This window comes from Amia ocellicauda, chromosome 10 (genome assembly GCF_036373705.1).
Source record: "Amia ocellicauda isolate fAmiCal2 chromosome 10, fAmiCal2.hap1, whole genome shotgun sequence".
In the NCBI taxonomy this organism is placed as follows: Eukaryota; Metazoa; Chordata; class Actinopteri; order Amiiformes; family Amiidae; genus Amia; species Amia ocellicauda.
In genome coordinates this window covers 42,144,056-42,164,006 of record NC_089859.1, presented here as the reverse complement: position 1 = coordinate 42,164,006, position 19,951 = coordinate 42,144,056, and the positions used below count along the sequence as shown (strand labels likewise).

Sequence of the window (19,951 nt, the reverse complement as noted above, 5' to 3'; positions counted from 1 at the left end):
GACGGAACTGCCAGCAATAAAAAAAAGAGAAATGGAGGGGGAAATACCAGTGCAGCAAAGGGTGTTGAAAGTAGCCGGGTACGTGTACAATACTTGAATTATATCTCCTCCAGACAGAAAGAGAGTATTAAGAGCTACGATGAAGTTACCCAGGAGACGTAAAAGCTTGCAGCACCAGGTATTTCCAGGAGGTCTCACATTCAAGTACTGACCTGGTCCTGCCCCGTTTAGCTTCCGAGATCTGACGAGATCGGGCGCGTTCAGGATGGTGTGGCCGCAAGCCGAGACGCCTGGCTGCATGATGTCTCTTAAAGGCTGGCGGGTATTGACGGAACTGCCAGCAAAAAAAAAAAAGAAAAATAGAGGGAAAAATACCAGTGCAGCAAAGGCTGATGAAAGTAGCCGGGTACGTGTACAATTCCTCAATTATAACACCTCCAGACAGATAGAGAGTATTAAGAGCTACGATTAAGTTTCCCAGGAGACGTAAAAAGCTTGCAGCACCAGGTATTTCCTGGAGGTCTCCCATCCAAGTACTGACCAGGCCCTGCCCCGTTTAGTTTCCGAGATCTAACGAGATCAGGCGCGTTCAGGACAATGTGGCCGCAAGCCAAGAGGCCTGGCTGCATGATGTCTCTTAAAGGCTGGTGGGTATTGACGGAACTTCCAGCAAAAAAAAAAAAAAAAAAAATAGAAAAATAGAGGGAAAAATACCAGTGCAGCAAAGGGTGTTGAAAGTAGCCGGGTACGTGTACAATTCTTCAATTATATATTCTCCAGACAGAAAGAGAGTATTAAGAGCTACGATGAAGTTCCCCAGGAGACGTAAAAAGCTGGCAGCACCTGGTATTTCCAGACGATCTCCCATCCAAGTACTGACCAGGTCCTGTCCCGTTTAGTTTCCGAGATCTACCGAGATCGGGCGCGTTCAGGACTGTGTGTCCGCAAGCCGAGAGGCCTGGTTGCATGATGTCTCTTAAAGGCTGGCGGATATTGACGGAACTTCCAGAAATAATAATAAAGAAAAAGAAAAATGGAGGGAAAAATATCAGTGCAGCAATGGGTGTTGAAAGTAACCGGGTACGTGTACAATACTTCAATTATATCTCCTCCAGACAGAAAGAGAGTATTAAGAGCTACGATAAACTTACCCAGCAGACGTAAAAAGCTTGCAGCACCTGGTATTTCCAGGAGGTCTCCCATCCAAGTACTGACCAGGCCCTGCCCCATTCAGTTTCCGAGATCTGACGAGATCGGGCGCGTTCAGGATGGTGTGGCCGCAAGCCGAGATCCTGGCTGCATGATGTCTCTTAAAGGCTGGCGGGTATTGACGGAACTGCCAGCAAAAAAAAAAAAGAGAAATGGTGGTAAAAATATCAGTGCAGCAAAGGGTGTTGAAAGTAGCGAGGTACGTGTACAATTCTTCAATTATATCTCCTCCAGATTGAAAGAGAGTATTAAGAGCTACGATGAAGTTACACAGGAGACGTAAAAAGCTTGCAGCACCTGGTATTTCCAGGAGGAAACCCATCCAAGTACTGACCAGGCCCTGCCCCGTTTGGCTTCCGAGATCTGACGAGATCGGGCGCGTTCAGGACGGTGTGGCCGCAAGCCAAGATGCCTGGCGGCATGATGTCTCTTAAAGGCTGGCGGGTATTGACGGAACAGCCAGCAAAAAAAAAAAGAGAAATGGACGGAAAAATATCAGTGCAGCTAAGGCTGTTGAAAGTAGCCGGGTACGTGTACAACTCTTCAATTATATCTCCTCCAGACAGAAAGAGAGAATTAAGAGCTACGATGAAGTTACCCAGGAGACGTAAAAAGTTTGCAGCACCTCGTATTTCCAGAAGGTCACCCATAAAAGTACTGACCAGGCCCTGCCCCGTTTAAATTCTGAGATCTGACGAGATCGGGCGCGTTCAGGACGGTGTGGCCGCAAGCCGAGAGGCCTGGCTGCATGATGTCTCTTAATGGCTGGCGGGTATTGACAGAACTTCCAGCAAAAAAAAAAAAAAAAAAAAAAAGAAAAAGAAGAATGGAGGGAAAAATATCAGTGCAGTAATGGGTTTTGAAAGTAGCCGGGTACGTGTACAATTCTTCAATTATATCTCCTCCGAACAGAAAGAGAGTATTAAGAGCTACGATGAAGTTACCCAGGAGACGTAAAAAGCTTGCAGCACCTGGCATTTCTAGGAGGTCACCCATCCAAGTACTGACCAGGCCCTGCCCCGTTTAAATTCCAAGATCTGATGAGATCGGGGGCGTTCAGGACGGTGTGGCTGCAAGACAAGAGGCCTGGCGGCATGATGTGTCTTAAAGGCTGGCGGGTATTGATGGAACTTCCAGCAAAAAACAAAAGAAAAAAGAAAAATGGAGGGAAAAATATCAGTGCAGCAAATGGTGTTGACAGTAGCTGGGTACGTGTACAATTCTTCAATTATATCTCCTCCAGACAGATAGAGAGTATTAAGAGCTACGATAAAGTTACCCAGGAGACGTAAAAGCTTGCAGCACCAGGTATTTCCAGGAGGTCTCACATTCAAGTACTGACCAGGTCCTGCCCCGTTTAGCTTCCGAGATCTGACGAGATCGGGCGCGTTCAGGACGGTGTGGCCGCAAGCCGAGATGTCTGGCTGCATGATGTTTCTTAAAGGCTGGCGGGTATTGACGGAACTGCCAGCAAAGAAAAAAAAGAAAAATAGAGGGAAATATACCAGTGCAGCAAAGGGTGTTGAAAGTAGCCGGGTACGTGTACAATTCTTCAATTATATCTCCTGGAGACAGAAAGAGAGTATTAAGAGCTACGATGAAGTTACCCAGGAGACGTAAAAAGCTTGCAGCACCTGGTATTTCTAGGAGGTCTCCCATCCAAGTACTGACCAGGCCCTGCCCCGTTTAGCTTCCGAGATCTGACGAGATCGGGCGCATTCAGGACGGTGTGGCCGCAAGCCGAGAGGCCTGGCTTCATGATGTCTCTTAATGGCTGGCGGGTGTTGACGGAACTTCCAGCAAAAAAAAAAAAAAAAAAAAAAAGAAAAAGAAAAATGGAGGGAAAAATATCAGTGCAGTAATGGGTTTTGAAAGTAGCCGGGTACGTGTACAATACTTCAATTATATCTCCTCCAGACAGATAGAGAGTATTAAGAGCTACGATAAAGTTACCCAGGAGACGTAAAAGCTTGCAGCACCAGGTATTTCCAGGAGGTCTCACATTCATGTACTGACCAGGTCCTGCCCCGTTTAGCTTCCGAGATCTGACGAGATCGGGCGCGTTCAGGATGGTGTGGCCGCAAGCCGAGATGCCTGGCTGCATGATGTCTCTTAAAGGCTGGCGGGTATTGACGGAACTGCCAGCAAAAAAAAAAAAGAAAAATAGAGGGAAATATACCAGTGCAGCAAAGGGTGTTGAAAGTAGCCGGGTACGTGTACAATTCTTCAATTATATCTCCTGGAGACAGAAAGAGAGTATTAAGAGTTACGATGAAGTTACCCAGGAGACGTAAAAAGCTTGCAGCACCTGGTATTTCTAGGAGGTCTCCCATCCAAGTACTGACCAGGCCCTGCCCCGTTTAGCTTCCGAGATCTGACGAGATCGGGCGCATTCAGGACGGTGTGGCCGCAAGCCGAGAGGCCTGGCTACATGATGTCTCTTAAAGGCTGGCGGATATTGACGGAACTTCCAGCAAAAAAATAAAATAAAAAGAAAAATGGAGGGAAAAATATCAGTGCAGCAAAGGGTGTTGAAAGTAGCCTAGTACGTGTACAATTCTTCAATTATATCTCCTCCAGACAGAAAGAGAGTATTAAGAGCTACGATGAAGTTACCCAGGAGACGTAAAAGGCTTGCAGCACCTGGTATTTCTCGGAGGTCTCCCATCCAAGTACTGACCAGGCCCTGCCCCGTTTAGCTTCCGAGATCTGACGAGATCGGGCGCGTTCAGGATGGTGTGGCCGCAAGCCAAGATGCCTGGCTGCATGATGTCTCTTAAAGGCTGGCGGGTATTGACGGAACTTCCAGCAAAAAAAAAAAAAAAAAAAAAAGAAAAAGAAAAATGGAGGGAAAAATATCAGTGCAGTAATGGGTTTTGAAAGTAGCCGGGTACGTGTACAATACTTCAATTATATCTCCTCCAGACAGATAGAGAGTATTAAGAGCTACGATAAAGTTACCCAGGAGACGTAAAAGCTTGCAGCACCAGGTATTTCCAGGAGGTCTCACATTCATGTACTGACCAGGTCCTGCCCCGTTTAGCTTCCGAGATCTGACGAGATCGGGCGCGTTCAGGATGGTGTGGCCGCAAGCCAAGATGCCTGGCTGCATGATGTCTCTTAAAGGCTGGCGGGTATTGACGGAACTGCCAGCAAAAAAAAAAAAGAAAAATAGAGGGAAATATACCAGTGCAGCACAGGGTGTTGAAAGTAGCCGGGTACGTGTACAATTCTTCAATTATATCTCCTGGAGAAAGAAAGAGAGTATTAAGAGCTACGATGAAGTTACCCAGGAGACGTAAAAAGCTTGCAGCACCTGGTATTTCCAGGAGGTCACACATCCAAGTACTGACCAGGCCCTGCCCCGTTTAGCTTCCGAAATCTGATATGATCGGGCGCGTTCAGGACGGTGTGACTACAAGCCAAGAGGCCTGGCTGCATGATGTCTCTTAAAGGCTGGCGGATATTGACGGAACTTCCAGCAAAAAAATAAAATAAAAAGAAAAATGGAGGGAAAAATATCAGTGCAGCAAAGGGTGTTGAAAGTAGTCTAGTACGTGTACAATTCTTCAATTATATCTCCTGGAGACAGAAAGAGAGTATTAAGAGCTACGATGAAGTTACCCAGGAGACGTAAAAGGTTTGCAGCACCTGGTATTTCTAGGAGGTCTCCCATCCAAGTACTGACCAGGCCCTGCCCCGTTTAGCTTCCGAGATCTGACGAGATCGGGCGCATTCAGGACGGTGTGGCCGCAAGCCGAGAGGCCTGGCTGCATGATGTCTCTTAAAGGTTGGCGGGTATTGACGGAACTTCCAGCAAAAAAAAAAAAAAAAAAGAAAAATGGATGGAAAAATATCAGTGCAGCAAAGGGTGTTGACAGTAGCTGGGTACGTGTACAATACTTCAAATATATCTCCTCCAGACAGATAGAGAGTATTAAGAGCTACGATAAAGTTACCCAGGAGACGTAAAAGCTTGCAGCACCAGGTATTTCCAGGAGGTCTCACATTCATGTACCGACCAGGTCCTGCCCCGTTTAGCTTCCAAGATCTGACGAGATCGGGCGAGTTCAGGATGGTGTGGCCGCAAGCCAAGATGCCTGGCTGCATGATGTCTCTTAAAGGCTGGCGGGTATTGACGGAATTTCCAGCAAAAAAAAAAAAAAAAATGGATGGAAAAATATCAGTGCAGCAAAGGGTGTTGACAGTAGCTGGGTACGTGTACAATACTTCAATTATAACTCCTCCAGACAGATAGAGAGTATTAAGAGCTACGATGAAGTTACCCAGGAGACGTAAAAGTTTGCAGCACGAGGTATTTCCAGGAGGTCTCACATTCATGTACTGACCAGGTCCTGCCCCGTTTAGCTTCCGAGATCTGACGAGATCGGGCGCGTTCAGGATGGTGTGGCCGCAAGCCGAGATGCCTGGCTGCATGATGTCTCTTAAAGGCTGGCGGGTATTGACGGAACTGCCAGCAAAAAAAAAAAAGAAAAATAGAGGGAAATATACCAGTGCAGCAAAGGGTGTTGAAAGTAGCCGGGTACGTGTACAATTCTTCAATTATATCTCCTGGAGACAGAAAGAGAGAATTAAGAGCTACGATGAAGTTACCCAGGAGACGTAAAAAGCTTGCAGCACCTGGTATTTCCAGGACGTCTCCCATCCAAGTTCTGAGCAGGCCCTGCCCCGTTTAGCTTCCGAAATCTGATATGATCGGGCACGTTCTGGACGGTGTGACTACAAGCCAAGAGGCCTGGCTTCATGATGTCTCTTAAAGGCTGGCGGATATTGACGGAACTTCCAGCAAAAAAATAAAATAAAAAGAAAAATGTAGGGAAAAATATCAGTGCAGCAAAGGGTGTTGAAAGTAGCCTAGTACGTGTACAATTCTTCAATTATATCTCCTCCAGACAGAAAGAGAGTATTAAGAGCTACGATGTTGTTACCCAGGAGACGTAAAAGGCTTGCAGCACCTGGTATTTCTCGGAGGTCTCCCATCCAAGTACTGACCAGGCCCTGCCCCGTTTAGCTTCCGAGATCTGACGAGATCGGGCGCGTTCAGGATGGTGTGGCCGCAAACCGACATGCCTGGCTGCATGATGTCTCTTAAAGGCTGGCGGGTATTGACGGAACTGCCAGCAAAAAAAAAAAAGAAAAATAGAGGGAAATATACCAGTGCAGCAAAGGGTGTTGAAAGTAGCCGGGTACGTGTACAATTCTTCAATTATATCTCCTGGAGACAGAAAGAGAGTATTAAGAGCTACGATGAAGTTACCCAGGAGACGTAAAAAGCTTGCAGCACCTGGTATTTCTAGGAGGTCTCCCATCCAAGTACTGACCAGGCCCTGCCCCGTTTAGCTTCCGAGATCTGACGAGATCGGGCGCATTCAGGACGGTGTGGCCGCAAGCCAAGAGGCCTGGCTACATGATGTCTCTTAATGGCTGGCGGGTATTGACGGAACTTCCAGCAAAAAAAAAAAAAAAAAAAAAAGAAAAAGAAAAATGGAGGGAAAAATATCAGTGCAGTAATGGGTTTTGAAAGTAGCCGGGTACGTGTACAATACTTCAATTATATCTCCTCCAGACAGATAGAGAGTATTAAGAGCTACGATAAAGTTACCCAGGAGACGTAAAAGCTTGCAGCACCAGGTATTTCCAGGAGGTCTCACATTCATGTACTGACCAGGTCCTGCCCCGTTTAGCTTCCGAGATCTGACGAGATCGGGCGCGTTCAGGATGGTGTGGCCGCAAGACAAGATGCCTGGCTGCATGATGTCTCTTAAAGGCTGGCGGGTATTGACGGAACTGCCAGCAAAAAAAAAAAAGAAAAATAGAGGGAAATATACCAGTGCAGCACAGGGTGTTGAAAGTAGCCGGGTACGTGTACAATTCTTCAATTATATCTCCTGGAGAAAGAAAGAGAGTATTAAGAGCTACGATGAAGTTACCCAGGAGACGTAAAAAGCTTGCAGCACCTGGTATTTCCAGGAGGTCACACATCCAAGTACTGACCAGGCCCTGCCCCGTTTAGCTTCCGAAATCTGATATGATCGGGCGCGTTCAGGACGGTGTGACTACAAGCCAAGAGGCCTGGCTGCATGATGTCTCTTAAAGGCTGGCGGATATTGACGGAACTTCCAGCAAAAAAATAAAATAAAAAGAAAAATGGAGGGAAAAATATCAGTGCAGCAAAGGCTGTTGAAAGTAGCCTAGTACATGTACAATTCTTCAATTATATCTCCTCCAGACAGAAAGAGAGTATTAAGAGCTACGATGAAGTTACCCAGGAGACGTAAAAGGCTTGCAGCACCTGGTATTTCTCGGAGGTCTCCCATCCAAGTACTGACCAGGCCCTGCCCCGTTTAGCTTCCGAGATCTGACGAGATCGGGCGCGTTCAGGATGGTGTGGCCGCAAGCCGAGATGCCTGGCTGCATGATGTCTCTTAAAGGCTGGCGGGTATTGACGGAACTGCCAGCAAAAAAAAAAAAAGAAAAATAGACGGAAATATACCAGTGCAGCAAAGGGTGTTGAAAGTAGCCGGGTACGTGTACAATTCTTCAATTATATCTCCTGGAGACAGAAAGAGAGTATTAAGAGCTACGATGAAGTTACCCAGGAGACGTAAAAAGCTTGCAGCACCTGGTATTTCTAGGAGGTCTCCCATCCAAGTACTGACCAGGCCCTGCCCCGTTTAGCTTCCGTGATCTGACGAGATCGGGCGCATTCAGGACGGTGTGGCCGCAAGCCGAGAGGCCTGGCTGCATGATGTCTCTTAATGGCTGGCGGGTATTGACGGAACTTCCAGCAAAAAAAAAAAATAGAAAAAGAAAAATGGAGGGAAAAATATCAGTGCAGTAATGGGTTTTGAAAGTAGCCGGGTACGTGTACAATACTTCAATTATATCTCCTCCAGACAGATAGAGAGTATTAAGAGCTACGATAAAGTTACCCAGGAGACGTAAAAGCTTGCAGCACCAGGTATTTCCAGGAGGTCTCACATTCATGTACTGACCAGGTCCTGCCCCGTTTAGCTTCCGAGATCTGACGAGATCGGGCGCGTTCAGGATGGTGTGGCCGCAAGCCGAGATGCCTGGCTGCATGATGTCTCTTAAAGGCTGGCGGGTATTGACGGAACTGCCAGCAAAAAAAAAAAAGAAAAATAGAGGGAAATATACCAGTGCAGCAAAGGGTGTTGAAAGTAGCCGGGTACGTGTACAATTCTTCAATTATATCTCCTGGAGACAGAAAGAGAGTATTAAGAGCTACGATGAAGTTACCCAGGAGACGTAAAAAGCTTGCAGCACCTGGTATTTCTAGGAGGTCTCCCATCCAAGTACTGACCAGGCCCTGCCCCGTTTAGCTTCCGAGATCTGACGAGACCGGGCGCATTCAGGACGGTGTGGCCGCAAGCCGAGAGGCCTGGCTACATGATGTCTCTTAATGGCTGGCGGGTATTGACGGAACTTCCAGCAAAAAAAAAAAAAAAAAAAAAAGAAAAAGAAAAATGGAGGGAAAAATATCAGTGCAGTAATGGGTTTTGAAAGTAGCCGGGTACGTGTACAATACTTCAATTATATCTCCTCCAGACAGATAGAGAGTATTAAGAGCTACGATAAAGTTACCCAGGAGACGTAAAAGCTTGCAGCACCAGGTATTTCCAGGAGGTCTCACATTCATGTACTGACCAGGTCCTGCCCCGTTTAGCTTCCGAGATCTGACGAGATCGGGAGCGTTCAGGATGGTGTGGCCGCAAGCCGAGATGCCTGGCTGCATGATGTCTCTTAAAGGCTGGCGGGTATTGACGGAACTGCCAGCAAAAAAAAAAAAGAAAAATAGAGGGAAATATACCAGTGCAGCACAGGGTGTTGAAAGTAGCCGGGTACGTGTACAATTCTTCAATTATATCTCCTGGAGAAAGAAAGAGAGTATTAAGAGCTACGATGAAGTTACCCAGGAGACGTAAAAAGCTTGCAGCACCTGGTATTTCCAGGAGGTCACACATCCAAGTACTGACCAGGCCCTGCCCCATTTAGCTTCCGAGATCTGACGAGATTGGGCGCAATCAGGACGGTGTGGCCGCAAGCCAAGAGGCCTGGCTGCATGATGTCTCTTAAAGGTTGGCGGGTATTGACGGAACTTCCAGCAAAAAAAAAAAAAAAAAAGAAAAATGGATGGAAAAATATCAGTGCAGCAAAGGGTGTTGACAGTAGCTGGGTACGTGTACAATACTTCAAATATATCTCCTCCAGACAGATAGAGAGTATTAAGAGCTACGATAAAGTTACCCAGGAGACGTAAAAGCTTGCAGCACCAGGTATTTCCAGGAGGTCTCACATTCATGTACCGACCAGGTCCTGCCCCGTTTAGCTTCCAAGATCTAACGAGATCGGGCGAGTTCAGGATGGTGTGGCCGCAAGCCGAGATGCCTGGCTGCATGATGTCTCTTAAAGGCTGGCGGGTATTGACGGAATTTCCAGCAAAAAAAAAAAAAAAAATGGATGGAAAAATATCAGTGCAGAAAAGGGTGTTGACAGTATCTGGGTACGTGTACAATACTTCAATTATAACTCCTCCAGACAGATAGAGAGTATTAAGAGCTACGATAAAGTTACCCAGGAGTCGTAAAAGCTTGCAGCACGAGGTATTTCCAGGAGGTCTCACATTCATGTACTGACCAGGTCCTGCCCCGTTTAGCTTCCGAGATCTGACGAGATCGGGCGCGTTCAGGATGGTGTGGCCGCAAGCCGAGATGCCTGGCTGCATGATGTCTCTTAAAGGCTGGCGGGTATTGACGGAACTGCCAGCAAAAAAAAAAAAGAAAAATAGAGGGAAATATACCAGTGCAGCAAAGGGTGTTGAAAGTAGCCGGGTAAGTGTACAATTCTTCAATTATATCTCCTGGAGACAGAAAGAGAGAATTAAGAGCTACGATGAAGTTACCCAGGAGACGTAAAAAGCTTGCAGCACCTGGTATTTCCAGGAGGTCTCCCATCCAAGTACTGAGCAGGCCCTGCCCCGTTTAGCTTCCGAAATCTGATATGATCGGGCGCGTTCTGGACGGTGTGACTATAAGCCAAGAGGCCTGGCTGCATGATGTCTCTTAAAGGCTGGCGGATATTGACGGAACTTCCAGCAAAAAAATAAAATAAAAAGAAAAATGGAGGGAAAAATATCAGTGCAGCAAAGGCTGTTGAAAGTAGCCGGGTACGTGTACAATACTTCAATTATATCTCCTCCAGACAGATAGAGAGTATTAAGAGCTACGATGAAGTTTCCCAGGAGACGTAAAAAGCTTGCAGCACCAGGTATTTCCAGGAGGTCTCCCATCCAAGTACTGACGAGGCCCTGCCCCGTTTGGCTTCCGAGATCTGATGAGATCGGGCGTGTTCAGGACGGTGTGGCCGCAAGCCAAGAGGCCGGGCTGCATGATGTCTCTTAAAGGCTAGCGGGTATTGACGGAACTTCCAGCAAAAAATAAAAAATAAATAAATAGAAAAATGGAGGGAAAAATATCAGTGCAGGACAGGGTGTTGAAAGTAGCCGGGTACATGTACAATTCTTCAATTATATCTCCTCCAGACTGAATGAGAGTATTAAGAGCTACGCTGAAGTTACCCAGGAGATGTAAAAAGCTTTCTGCACCTGGTATTTCCAGGAGGTCACCCATCCAATTACTGACCAGGCCCTGCCTAGTTTCTCTTCCGAGATCTGACGAGATCTTGCGTCTTCAGGACGGTGTGGCCTCAAGCCAAGAGGCCTGGCTGCATGATGTGTCTTAAAGGCTGGAGGGTATTGATGGAACTTCCAGCAAAAAACAAAAGAAAAAAGAAAAATGGAGGGAAAAATATCAGTGCAGCAAATGGTGTTGACAGTAGCTGGGTACGTGTACAATTCTTCAATTATATCTCCTCCAGACAGATAGAGAGTATTAAGAGCTACGATAAAGTTACCCAGGAGACGTAAAAGCTTGCAGCACCAGGTATTTCCAGGAGGTCTCACATTCAAGTACTGACCAGGTCCTGCCCCGTTTAGCTTCCGAGATCTGACGAGATCGGGCGCGTTCAGGACGGTGTGGCCGCAATCCAAGATGTCTGGCTGCATGATGTCTCTTAAAGGCTGGCGGGTATTGACGGAACTTCCAGCAAAAAAAAAAAAAAAAAAGAAAAATGGATGGAAAAATATCAGTGCAGCAAAGGGTGTTGACAGTAGCTGGGTACGTGTACAATACTTCAATTATATCTCCTCCAGACAGATAGAGAGTATTAAGAGCTACGATAAAGTTACCCAGGAGACGTGAAAGCTTGCAGCACCAGGTATTTCCAGGAGGTCTCACATTCATGTACTGACCAGGTCCTGCCCCGTTTAGCTTCCAAGATCTGACGAGATCGGGCGAGTTCAGGATGGTGTGGCCGCAAGCCGAGATGCCTGGCTGCATGATGTCTCTTAATGGCTGGCGGGTATTGACGGAACTGCCAGCAAAAAAAAAAAAGAAAAATAGAGGGAAAAATACCAGTGCAGCAAAGGGTGTTGAAAGTAGCCGGGTACGTGTACAATTCTTCAATTATATCTTCTCCAGACAGAAAGAGAGTATTAAGAGCTACGATGAAGTTCCCCAGGAGACGTAAAAAGCTGGCAGCACCTGGTATTTCCAGGAGGTCTCACATTTAAGTACTGACCAGGTCCTGCCCCGTTTAGCTTCCGAGATCTGACAAGATCGGGCGCGTTCAGGACGGTGTGGCCGCAAGCCGAGATGTCTGGCTGCATGATGTCTCTTAAAGGCTAGCGGGTATTGTCGGAATTTCCAGCAAAAAAAAAAAAAAAAAAAAAAGAAAAATGGAGGGAAAAATATCAGTGCAGGAAAAGGTGTTGAAAGTAGCCGGGTACGTGTACAATTCTTCAATTATATCTCCTGGAGACAGAAAGAGAGTATTAAGAGCTACGATGAAGTTACCCAGGAGACGTAAAAAGCTTGCAGCACCTGGTATTTCTAGGAGGTCTCCCATCCAAGTACTGACCAGGCCCTGCCCCGTTTAGCTTCCGAGATCTGACGAGATCGGGCGCATTCAGGACTGTGTGGCCACAAGTCAAAAGGCCTGGCTGCATGATGTCTCTTAAAGGTTGGCGGGTATTGACGGAACTTCCAGCAAAAAAAAAAAAAAAAAAAAAAAAAAGAAAAATGGAGGGAAAAATATCAGTGCAGCAAAGGGTATTGACAGTAGCTGGGTTCGTGTACAATTCTTCAATTATATCTCCTCCAGACAGAAAGAGAGAATTAAGAGCTACGATAAAGTTACCCAGGAGACGTAAAAGCTTGCAGCACCAGGTATTTCCAGGAGGTCTCCCATCCAAGTACTGACCAGGTCCTGCCCCGTTTAGTTTCCGAGATCTGACGAGATCGGGCGCGTTCAGGATGGTGTGGCCGCAAGCCAAGATGCCTGGCTGCATGATGTCTCTTAAAGGCTGGCGGGTATTGACGGAACTGCCAGCAAAAAAAAAAAGAAAAATAGAGGGAAATATACCAGTGCAGCAAAGGGTGTTGAAAGTAGCCGGGTACGTGTACAATTGTTCAATTATATCTCCTGGAGACAGAAAGAGAGTATTAAGAGCTACGATGAAGTTACCCAGGAGACGTAAAAAGCTTGCAGCACCTGGTATTTCTAGGAGGTCTCCCATCCAAGTACTGACCAGGCCCTGCCCCGTTTAGCTTCCGAGATCTGACGAGATCGGGCGCATTCAGGACGGTGTGGCCACAAGCCGAAAGGCCTGGCTGCATGATGTCTCTTAAAGGTTGGCGGGTATTGACGGAACTTCCAGCAAAAAAAAAAAAGAAAAAAAGAAAAAAGAAAAATGGATGGAAAAATATCAGTGCAGCAAAGGGTGTTGACAGTAGCTGGATACGTGTACAATACTTCAATTATATCTCCTCCAGACAGAGAGAGAGTATTAAGAGCTACGATAAAGTTTCCCAGGAGACGTAAAAGCTTGCAGCACTAGGTATTTCCAGGAGGTCTCACTATCATGTACTGACCAGGTCCTGCCCCGTTTAGCTTCCGAGATCTGACGAGATCGGGCGCGTTCAGGATGGTGTGGCCGCAAGCCGAGATGCCTGGCTGCATGATGTCTCTTAAAGGCTGGCGGGTATTGACGGAACTGCCAGCAAAAAAAAAAAAGAAAAATAGAGGGAAATATACCAGTGCAGCAAAGGGTGTTGAAAGTAGCCGGGTACGTGTACAATTCTTCAATTATATCTCCTGGAGACAGAAAGAGAGTATTAAGAGCTACGATGAAGTTACCCAGGAGACGTAAAAAGCTTGCAGCACCTGGTATTTCTAGGAGGTCTCCCATCCAAGTACTGACCAGGCCCTGCCCCATTTAGCTTCCGAGATCTGACAAGATCGGGCGCGTTCAGGATGGTGTGGCCGCAAGCCGAGATGCCTGGCTGCATGATGTCTCTTAAAGGCTGGCGGGTATTGACGAAACTGCCAGCAAAAAAAAAAAGAAAAATAGAGGGAAATATACCAGTGCAGCAAAGGGTGTTGAAAGTAGCCGGGTACGTGTACAATTCTTCAATTATATCTCCTGGAGACAGAAAGAGAGTATTAAGAGCTACGATGAAGTTACCCAGGAGACGTAAAAAGCTTGCAGCACCTGGTATTTCTAGGAGGTCTCCCATCCAAGTACTGACCAGGCCCTGCCCCGTTTAGCTTCCGAGATCTGACGAGATCGGGCGCATTCAGGATGGTGTGGCCGCAAGCCGAGATGCCTGGCTGCATGATGTCTCTTAAAGGTTGGCGGGTATTGACGGAACTTCCAGGAAAAAAAAAAAAAAAAAAAATAGAAAAATGGAGGGAAAAATATCAGTGCTGGAAAGGGTGTTGAAAGTAGCCGGGTACGTGTACAATTCTTCAATTATATCTCCTGCAGACTGAAAGAGAGTATTAAGAGCTACGATAAAGTTTCCCAGGAGACGAAAAAGCTAGCAGCACCTGGTATTTCCAGGAGGTCACCCATCCAAGTACTGACCAGGCCCTGCCCCATTTAGTTTCCGAGATCTGATGAGATTGGGCGCGTTCAGGACGGTGTGGCCGCAAGCCAAGAGGCCTGGCTGCATGATGTCTCTTAAAGGCTGACGGGTATTGACGGAACTTCCAGCAAAAAAAAAATGGATAAAGAAAAATGGAGGGAAAAATATCAGTGCAGCAATGGGTGTTGAAAGTAGCCGGGTACGTGTACAATACTTCAATTATATCTCCTCCAGACAGAAAGAGAGTATTAAGAGCTACGATGAACTCACCTAAAGGATTATTAGGAACACCATACTAATACTGTGTTTGACCCCCTTTCGCCTTCAGAACTGCTTTAATTCTACGTGGCATTGCTTCAACAAGGTGCTGAAAGCATTCTTTAGAAATGTTGGCCCATATTGATAGGATAGCATCTTGCAGTTGATGGAGATTTGTGGGATGCACATCCAGGGCACGAAGCTCCCGTTCCACCACATCCCAAAGATGCTCCATTGGGTTGAGATCTGGTGACTGTGGGGGCCAGTTTAGTACAGTGAACTCATTGTCATGTTCAAGAAACCAATTTGAAATGATTCGACCTTTGTGACATGGTGCATTATCCTGCTGGAAGTAGCCATCAGAGGATGGGTACATGGTGGTCATAAAGGGATGGACATGGTCAGAAACAATGCTCAGGTAGGCCGTAGCATTTAAACGATGCCCAATTGGTACTAAGGGGCCTAAAGTGTGCCAAGAAGACATCCCCCACACCATTACACCACCACCACCAGCCTGCACAGTGGTAACAAGACATGATGGATCCATGTTCTCATTCTGTTTACGCCAAATTCTGACTCTACCATCTGAATGTCTCACCTCTTTTTCCTATTTGTAGTGGAGATGAGTGGTACCTGGTGGGGTCTTCTGCTGTTGTAGCCCATCCGCCTCAAGGTTGTACGTGTTGTGGCTTCACAAATGCTTTGCTGCATACCTCGTTTGTAACTAGTGGTTATTTCAGTCAAAGTTGCTCTTCTATCAGCTTGAATCAGTCGGCCCATTCTCCTCTGACCTCTTGCATCAACAAGGCATTTTCGCCCACAGGACTGCCGCATACTGGATGTTTTTCCCTTTTCACACCATTCTTTGTAAACCCTAGAAATGGTTGTGCGTGAAAATCCCAGTAACTGAGCAGATTGTGAAATACTCAGACCGGCCCGTCTGGCACCAACAACCATGCCACGCTCAAAATTGCTTAAATCACCTTTCATTCCCATTCAGACATTCAGTTTGGAGTTCAGGAGATTGTCTTGACCAGGACCACACCCCTAAATGCATTGAAGCAACTGCCATGTGATTGGTTGATTAGATAATTGCATTAATGAGAAATTGAACAGGTGTTCCTAATAATCCTTTAGGTGAGTGTATATGTATGTATGTGTATGTATGTCCAATTGCTTTGACAATACAAATGAAATGAATTGAGAGAGAGAGAGAGAGAGAGAGAGGGAGAGAGAGAGAGAGAGAGAGAGAGAGAGAGAGAGAGAGAGAGAGAGGAATATGAGCTCCTAAATAACATTTGTTTTTATACATAAGCGGATTTAATTTGTGATTTACAAATGAATATATAGCACTATAAACATACACAGAAGACATGGAATAGAAATCCAGAAGAAAAAGTATTCAAAAAATAATAATTTTAAGAGAAACACAAAAAGAAGAAAGCAGAGAGACAGTTCAGGAAGAAAAGTCAGAAAAGAAAAGCTGAAGACAAGAATTGGAGGTAAGAGACAAATAATTAAACAAAAAAATATGTATTAATAAAATAAATAAGCATTCTCAGTAGTTGACTCAGCCAATGAAAATGCAGAGCTCCGATTTGAATAGAGTGACAGTAGGAGAGAGCCCAACTGCCACTGAGACTGATAGAAATCTATCGAACAGCAGTCTGACTGCAGAGCTGCCTTTTGAAATCCGATACCCTGAAGACATTCGCTCTGCACAGGCTAAGAAGGACTACAAACAAGCTGTGATGAGAGCATCTCCTGAGACCCTCATCCTAGACTACACCGGTAAAGGAGAAAACAGGGTCAAGAACAATCTACTGTTCTACACCGCCTTTCACAAAACCCTGTGCCAGACATACCCCAATAACAACAAGAGGGGCATTAGCAGAGGCAGGCAGATCTCAGTGCTGGTAGAGAAAGACACAGACAGTGTGATGCTCACTTTTAATGTATACCACAACGGGACCATCATGGTGCAGGGCAGCGAGAGCAGCCTGGACCAATTAGCTCTCGGCTTCCACACCTCAAAGCAGCAGACTGAGGTAGAGAAACAAGAGCCAGAGCCGGCCACCCTGCAGTCTGCCCCCAGCCACACGGAGCCAGACAGTGCCCCATCTCCCACAGACTGCCCCCTTGTCTCCCCAAAACTCTCTAGCAACAATAAAACACTAAAGGAATGCCTATCAGTGCTGGAGCTGGAGTTTGCGGAGTTCAGGGAGCAGACCTTGAGCACCCTGGCCCAGACCTCCTTGTGTGATCAGCTCCGGGATGAGATGCACAGACTAAAGATGCAGCACAAGGCTGAGATCCATGAGCTGAGAGCAGCAGTGAGAGACCTGGAGGAGCAGAGCCAAACCCTGAGGACGGAGCTGCGCAGAGCGAGGGAGGAGCTGACCTGGACACCCCAGCACAGCTAGCTGAGGAGCCTGCAGAGCCAGCTGGAGGAGCTAAGAGAGGAGCTACACATCACTGGAGCACAGAGACTGCACTGCACTGACCCCACAACACCTCCAACCCCTGACGCACCCACTGATCCACCCACACTCCCCACCACTCCTGACACACCCACTATCACCAGACCTGCCACTAATACACAACCCCCTGAAACGCCACTCCCCCAAAACACACCCGCTGCCCCCACCACTCCCGACGCAAACCCGGAGTGGCAGGTCAACGCAGAGGTGGTCATTCTGAGCGAATCCAATGGGAAGTTCCTGGTTGAGAGGCGCCTCTTCCCTGGGCGAAAAGTGAAAAAGCTTTGGTGCTCCACAGCACAGAGAGCCCTGGAGCTGCTCTCCAAGAGGAGGCTTTGCCAAGTCAAACACATCCTCATCCACACCGGCACTAACGACCTGAGTGCCCGCAGGGGCGATGTGGCCTCAGCCCTGAGACAGGTAGCAACGAAAGCCACAGAGGAATTCCCAACTGCCAAAATTTCCATCTCCACACTGCTGCCCCGCACAGACGTGCCTCTGCACATCATCCAGGCCATCAACGCAGAAGTGTCCCGAAGATGTGCCCTCCTCCCCAACGTCCACCTGGCACACCACTGAGACATCCAGCCACATCACCTGTATGACCACGTCCACCTCAACAAGACGGGTGTGAGGATCATCTCAAAGGTCCTCAAGGACACAACCCTGGGCCGAAACCCCACACACCCCCACCTCGAGACCAGGAGCAAACCCCCCAGCCCCCGGCCACATCCCCAGCCACCGGCTCCACCCCAGCCCCAGCCCCTGAGACCCCGCGGCCCCATTCCCCACCCCCCCATCCCCAGAGGGCCCGTCCAGCACAGCAGAGCGGACAGCCGGGGACCAGCACAGCCACACAGCCACGCAGCAGCGGCTTCCAGAGCCTGGAGGCCCGATGCTGCCCAGCTGGCCCAGATAAGGCAACTCCTCAGTGTCATCTGTTCCACACTGCTGAGTTAACTGAGCCTCAACACACATATATATGGTTGTGGAGATGGAGAGTAAGAAAAAATGTGATTTAATTATTCTGATATTTTGATGCAAACATAAAATCTTTGAGTGATTATTATGTATATCCATATATAATTATTAATAGTAATATAATATCAGTTGTAGACCACAAATTAAACTTTCTTATGTAGAAGAGACAAGTATAATAAAATATATTAACATGTCCTTTAAAATAAGCAGTTGGAATATGCAGGGTTTACGCTCCTCAACTTTTGGAATGAAGAGCACAGGCCCTGAACTGATCAACACTGTAAATAGTTCAGATGTTTTCATTCTTGTAGAGACTTGGTGCTGTGCAGATATGTCTATACACTGGATGGATACAATGGATACAGGGAGCTGATTGTGCCCTCCTATATAAAACCCAAAGTCAGGTGTGGCAGGGCCTCGTGGGGGATTATCGTGTGGTACAGGGAGGAGCTCCGAGCAGCCCTATGCCCAGTACAGAGAGGAGACACACACCTGTGGATGAAAATCAGAAAAGACACCCTACAAAATAACACAGATATATACCTATGTGCAATTTATATGCCACCCGCAGACTCCCCCTACTATAATGAGGAAGGCTTTCATGAGCTTCAAAACGAAATCTGCCACTTCCAGACCCTGGGCTCTGTACTGCTGTGTGGCGATCTCAATGCCAGGACTGGCAGAGAGATGGACTACATCAATACAGAGGGGAACACACACCTGTTCGGAGACTCCCCGCTGTGCCACACACACACCTCCACACTGACACAGCCACGACAGCGTGGTAAACAAGAGCAGGAAGCAGGTAGTGCGCCTATGTAAAAGCCTGGGTCTATATATCATCAATGGCAGGACCAGGGGGTACTCTCTGGGGAGATTCACATACTGCTCGGCTCTGGGCAGCAGTGTGGTGGACTACGCCATAACTGACCTGGACCCACAAGCCAACAATGCGTTTATAGTCAGACAACAATCTCCACTATCAGACCACAGCCAAATAACACTTTACCTAAAAAGATCAGCGCAGCCACAAGTCAGAGCCAAACTTCCCACAAAACTGGTCTCCCTGCCACCCAGTTAGAGATGGTCAGAGCCCAGCACAGAGAACTACACAAGAGCCCTGAATAGTGATGAGATTGAAAACATGTTAGACAGATATCAATCCTCACACTATCAAATAAACCAAAACGGAATAAACTCAGCCACCAAAACACTGAATGAAATATTTGAGAGACTGGCTTTAAAATCAAACATTAAAACAATTAAAAACCAAAATATGAAATCGTCTAAAAGAAAAAAAGAACAGTGGTGTGACCAGGAGTGTGAAACTTCTAGGAAACACCTGAGACATCTCTCCAACACTAAACACAGAGAGCCCGACAACCAGGAGGCTCGCCTCAGCTACTGCCAGGCCCTGCGGCACTACAAGCAACTCCTCAGTAAGAAAAAAGACCACTATATGGGCAGAATAAATACCCCAAAAACAAAAAATGAAATACCAATTCAAAATGGAGAAATCTGGAAAACACACTTTGAAAAACTTTACCAAAATGTTGAAAACAATCCAAAGCCAGAACAGGTTAAAATATTAAAAAACCTAAATAAATTGGAAGAAATCATTAAGAATAACCAAAATCCCTTAGATAACCCATTTACAATACAGGAACTAAAACATCAACTCAAAATCCTCAAACCCAGGAAAGCCAGCGGCCCCGACAGCATCAGCCCTGAGATGCTGAAGCACAGCAGCCCGCAGCTGCAGGAGGCTCTGCTCAAACTCTTTAACCTGGTGCTGAGAGCCGGGTGTTTCCCTGAGGTCGGGAATCAAGGATTGATCACCCCGATTTTTAAAAGTGGAGACAAATTAGACCCCAATAACTACTGGGGCAGCTGTGTGAGCAGTAACCTGGGGAAGGTGTTCTGCAGTATCATCAACGCCCAGATACTGGCCTTCCTTACCAAGCACAGTGTCCTGAATAAGAGTCAGATTGGCTT

At 46.9% G+C, this 19,951-nt stretch overlaps 13 non-coding genes and 29 pseudogenes across 13 annotated transcripts; all 42 read right to left on the bottom strand.

Moving 5' to 3' along the window:
• Positions 1-163: 163 nt before the first annotated feature.
• LOC136760753 (uncharacterized) lies at positions 164-282 on the bottom strand (annotated as a pseudogene).
• A 210-nt stretch (positions 283-492) lies between these two features.
• Positions 493-611, bottom strand: LOC136761420 (uncharacterized; annotated as a pseudogene).
• A 220-nt stretch (positions 612-831) lies between these two features.
• LOC136762155 (uncharacterized) lies at positions 832-950 on the bottom strand (annotated as a pseudogene).
• Positions 951-1,166: 216 nt separating this feature from the next.
• LOC136761004 (uncharacterized) lies at positions 1,167-1,285 on the bottom strand (annotated as a pseudogene).
• A 209-nt stretch (positions 1,286-1,494) lies between these two features.
• LOC136762543 (5S ribosomal RNA) lies at positions 1,495-1,613 on the bottom strand. Its single transcript, XR_010820740.1, has one exon. It is a non-coding gene; the product is annotated as a 5S ribosomal RNA (ribosomal RNA).
• Positions 1,614-1,822: 209 nt separating this feature from the next.
• On the bottom strand, positions 1,823-1,941 carry LOC136761777 (uncharacterized; annotated as a pseudogene).
• A 227-nt stretch (positions 1,942-2,168) lies between these two features.
• Positions 2,169-2,287, bottom strand: LOC136761237 (uncharacterized; annotated as a pseudogene).
• A 215-nt stretch (positions 2,288-2,502) lies between these two features.
• On the bottom strand, positions 2,503-2,621 carry LOC136760852 (uncharacterized; annotated as a pseudogene).
• A 210-nt stretch (positions 2,622-2,831) lies between these two features.
• LOC136760868 (5S ribosomal RNA) lies at positions 2,832-2,950 on the bottom strand. The gene has a single exon (XR_010820296.1). It is a non-coding gene; the product is annotated as a 5S ribosomal RNA (ribosomal RNA).
• Positions 2,951-3,176: 226 nt separating this feature from the next.
• LOC136761199 (uncharacterized) lies at positions 3,177-3,295 on the bottom strand (annotated as a pseudogene).
• Positions 3,296-3,505: 210 nt separating this feature from the next.
• Positions 3,506-3,624, bottom strand: LOC136760857 (5S ribosomal RNA). The gene has a single exon (XR_010820295.1). It is a non-coding gene; the product is annotated as a 5S ribosomal RNA (ribosomal RNA).
• A 216-nt stretch (positions 3,625-3,840) lies between these two features.
• LOC136762395 (5S ribosomal RNA) lies at positions 3,841-3,959 on the bottom strand. The gene has a single exon (XR_010820595.1). It is a non-coding gene; the product is annotated as a 5S ribosomal RNA (ribosomal RNA).
• A 225-nt stretch (positions 3,960-4,184) lies between these two features.
• LOC136761197 (uncharacterized) lies at positions 4,185-4,303 on the bottom strand (annotated as a pseudogene).
• Positions 4,304-4,513: 210 nt separating this feature from the next.
• On the bottom strand, positions 4,514-4,632 carry LOC136761361 (uncharacterized; annotated as a pseudogene).
• Positions 4,633-4,848: 216 nt separating this feature from the next.
• On the bottom strand, positions 4,849-4,967 carry LOC136762434 (5S ribosomal RNA). The gene has a single exon (XR_010820633.1). It is a non-coding gene; the product is annotated as a 5S ribosomal RNA (ribosomal RNA).
• Positions 4,968-5,182: 215 nt separating this feature from the next.
• Positions 5,183-5,301, bottom strand: LOC136761891 (uncharacterized; annotated as a pseudogene).
• Positions 5,302-5,509: 208 nt separating this feature from the next.
• LOC136761873 (uncharacterized) lies at positions 5,510-5,628 on the bottom strand (annotated as a pseudogene).
• Positions 5,629-5,838: 210 nt separating this feature from the next.
• LOC136762232 (uncharacterized) lies at positions 5,839-5,957 on the bottom strand (annotated as a pseudogene).
• Positions 5,958-6,173: 216 nt separating this feature from the next.
• Positions 6,174-6,292, bottom strand: LOC136762515 (5S ribosomal RNA). The gene has a single exon (XR_010820712.1). It is a non-coding gene; the product is annotated as a 5S ribosomal RNA (ribosomal RNA).
• Positions 6,293-6,502: 210 nt separating this feature from the next.
• LOC136760845 (5S ribosomal RNA) lies at positions 6,503-6,621 on the bottom strand. The gene has a single exon (XR_010820294.1). It is a non-coding gene; the product is annotated as a 5S ribosomal RNA (ribosomal RNA).
• Positions 6,622-6,846: 225 nt separating this feature from the next.
• On the bottom strand, positions 6,847-6,965 carry LOC136761457 (uncharacterized; annotated as a pseudogene).
• A 210-nt stretch (positions 6,966-7,175) lies between these two features.
• Positions 7,176-7,294, bottom strand: LOC136761360 (uncharacterized; annotated as a pseudogene).
• Positions 7,295-7,510: 216 nt separating this feature from the next.
• LOC136762394 (5S ribosomal RNA) lies at positions 7,511-7,629 on the bottom strand. Its single transcript, XR_010820594.1, has one exon. It is a non-coding gene; the product is annotated as a 5S ribosomal RNA (ribosomal RNA).
• Positions 7,630-7,840: 211 nt separating this feature from the next.
• LOC136762672 (5S ribosomal RNA) lies at positions 7,841-7,959 on the bottom strand. Its single transcript, XR_010820865.1, has one exon. It is a non-coding gene; the product is annotated as a 5S ribosomal RNA (ribosomal RNA).
• A 217-nt stretch (positions 7,960-8,176) lies between these two features.
• Positions 8,177-8,295, bottom strand: LOC136761196 (uncharacterized; annotated as a pseudogene).
• A 210-nt stretch (positions 8,296-8,505) lies between these two features.
• On the bottom strand, positions 8,506-8,624 carry LOC136762452 (5S ribosomal RNA). Its single transcript, XR_010820651.1, has one exon. It is a non-coding gene; the product is annotated as a 5S ribosomal RNA (ribosomal RNA).
• A 225-nt stretch (positions 8,625-8,849) lies between these two features.
• On the bottom strand, positions 8,850-8,968 carry LOC136761231 (uncharacterized; annotated as a pseudogene).
• A 210-nt stretch (positions 8,969-9,178) lies between these two features.
• On the bottom strand, positions 9,179-9,297 carry LOC136761269 (uncharacterized; annotated as a pseudogene).
• Positions 9,298-9,512: 215 nt separating this feature from the next.
• Positions 9,513-9,631, bottom strand: LOC136761975 (uncharacterized; annotated as a pseudogene).
• A 208-nt stretch (positions 9,632-9,839) lies between these two features.
• LOC136761681 (uncharacterized) lies at positions 9,840-9,958 on the bottom strand (annotated as a pseudogene).
• Positions 9,959-10,168: 210 nt separating this feature from the next.
• Positions 10,169-10,287, bottom strand: LOC136761860 (uncharacterized; annotated as a pseudogene).
• A 216-nt stretch (positions 10,288-10,503) lies between these two features.
• On the bottom strand, positions 10,504-10,622 carry LOC136760659 (uncharacterized; annotated as a pseudogene).
• Positions 10,623-11,177: 555 nt separating this feature from the next.
• On the bottom strand, positions 11,178-11,296 carry LOC136761155 (uncharacterized; annotated as a pseudogene).
• Positions 11,297-11,511: 215 nt separating this feature from the next.
• On the bottom strand, positions 11,512-11,630 carry LOC136761727 (uncharacterized; annotated as a pseudogene).
• A 210-nt stretch (positions 11,631-11,840) lies between these two features.
• On the bottom strand, positions 11,841-11,959 carry LOC136761591 (uncharacterized; annotated as a pseudogene).
• Positions 11,960-12,179: 220 nt separating this feature from the next.
• On the bottom strand, positions 12,180-12,298 carry LOC136761056 (uncharacterized; annotated as a pseudogene).
• A 223-nt stretch (positions 12,299-12,521) lies between these two features.
• On the bottom strand, positions 12,522-12,640 carry LOC136762581 (5S ribosomal RNA). Its single transcript, XR_010820776.1, has one exon. It is a non-coding gene; the product is annotated as a 5S ribosomal RNA (ribosomal RNA).
• Positions 12,641-12,849: 209 nt separating this feature from the next.
• LOC136762046 (5S ribosomal RNA) lies at positions 12,850-12,968 on the bottom strand. The gene has a single exon (XR_010820427.1). It is a non-coding gene; the product is annotated as a 5S ribosomal RNA (ribosomal RNA).
• A 224-nt stretch (positions 12,969-13,192) lies between these two features.
• On the bottom strand, positions 13,193-13,311 carry LOC136761918 (uncharacterized; annotated as a pseudogene).
• A 210-nt stretch (positions 13,312-13,521) lies between these two features.
• Positions 13,522-13,640, bottom strand: LOC136760729 (uncharacterized; annotated as a pseudogene).
• A 209-nt stretch (positions 13,641-13,849) lies between these two features.
• LOC136762685 (5S ribosomal RNA) lies at positions 13,850-13,968 on the bottom strand. The gene has a single exon (XR_010820877.1). It is a non-coding gene; the product is annotated as a 5S ribosomal RNA (ribosomal RNA).
• Positions 13,969-14,187: 219 nt separating this feature from the next.
• LOC136761164 (uncharacterized) lies at positions 14,188-14,306 on the bottom strand (annotated as a pseudogene).
• Between the last annotated feature and the right edge of the window lie 5,645 nt (positions 14,307-19,951).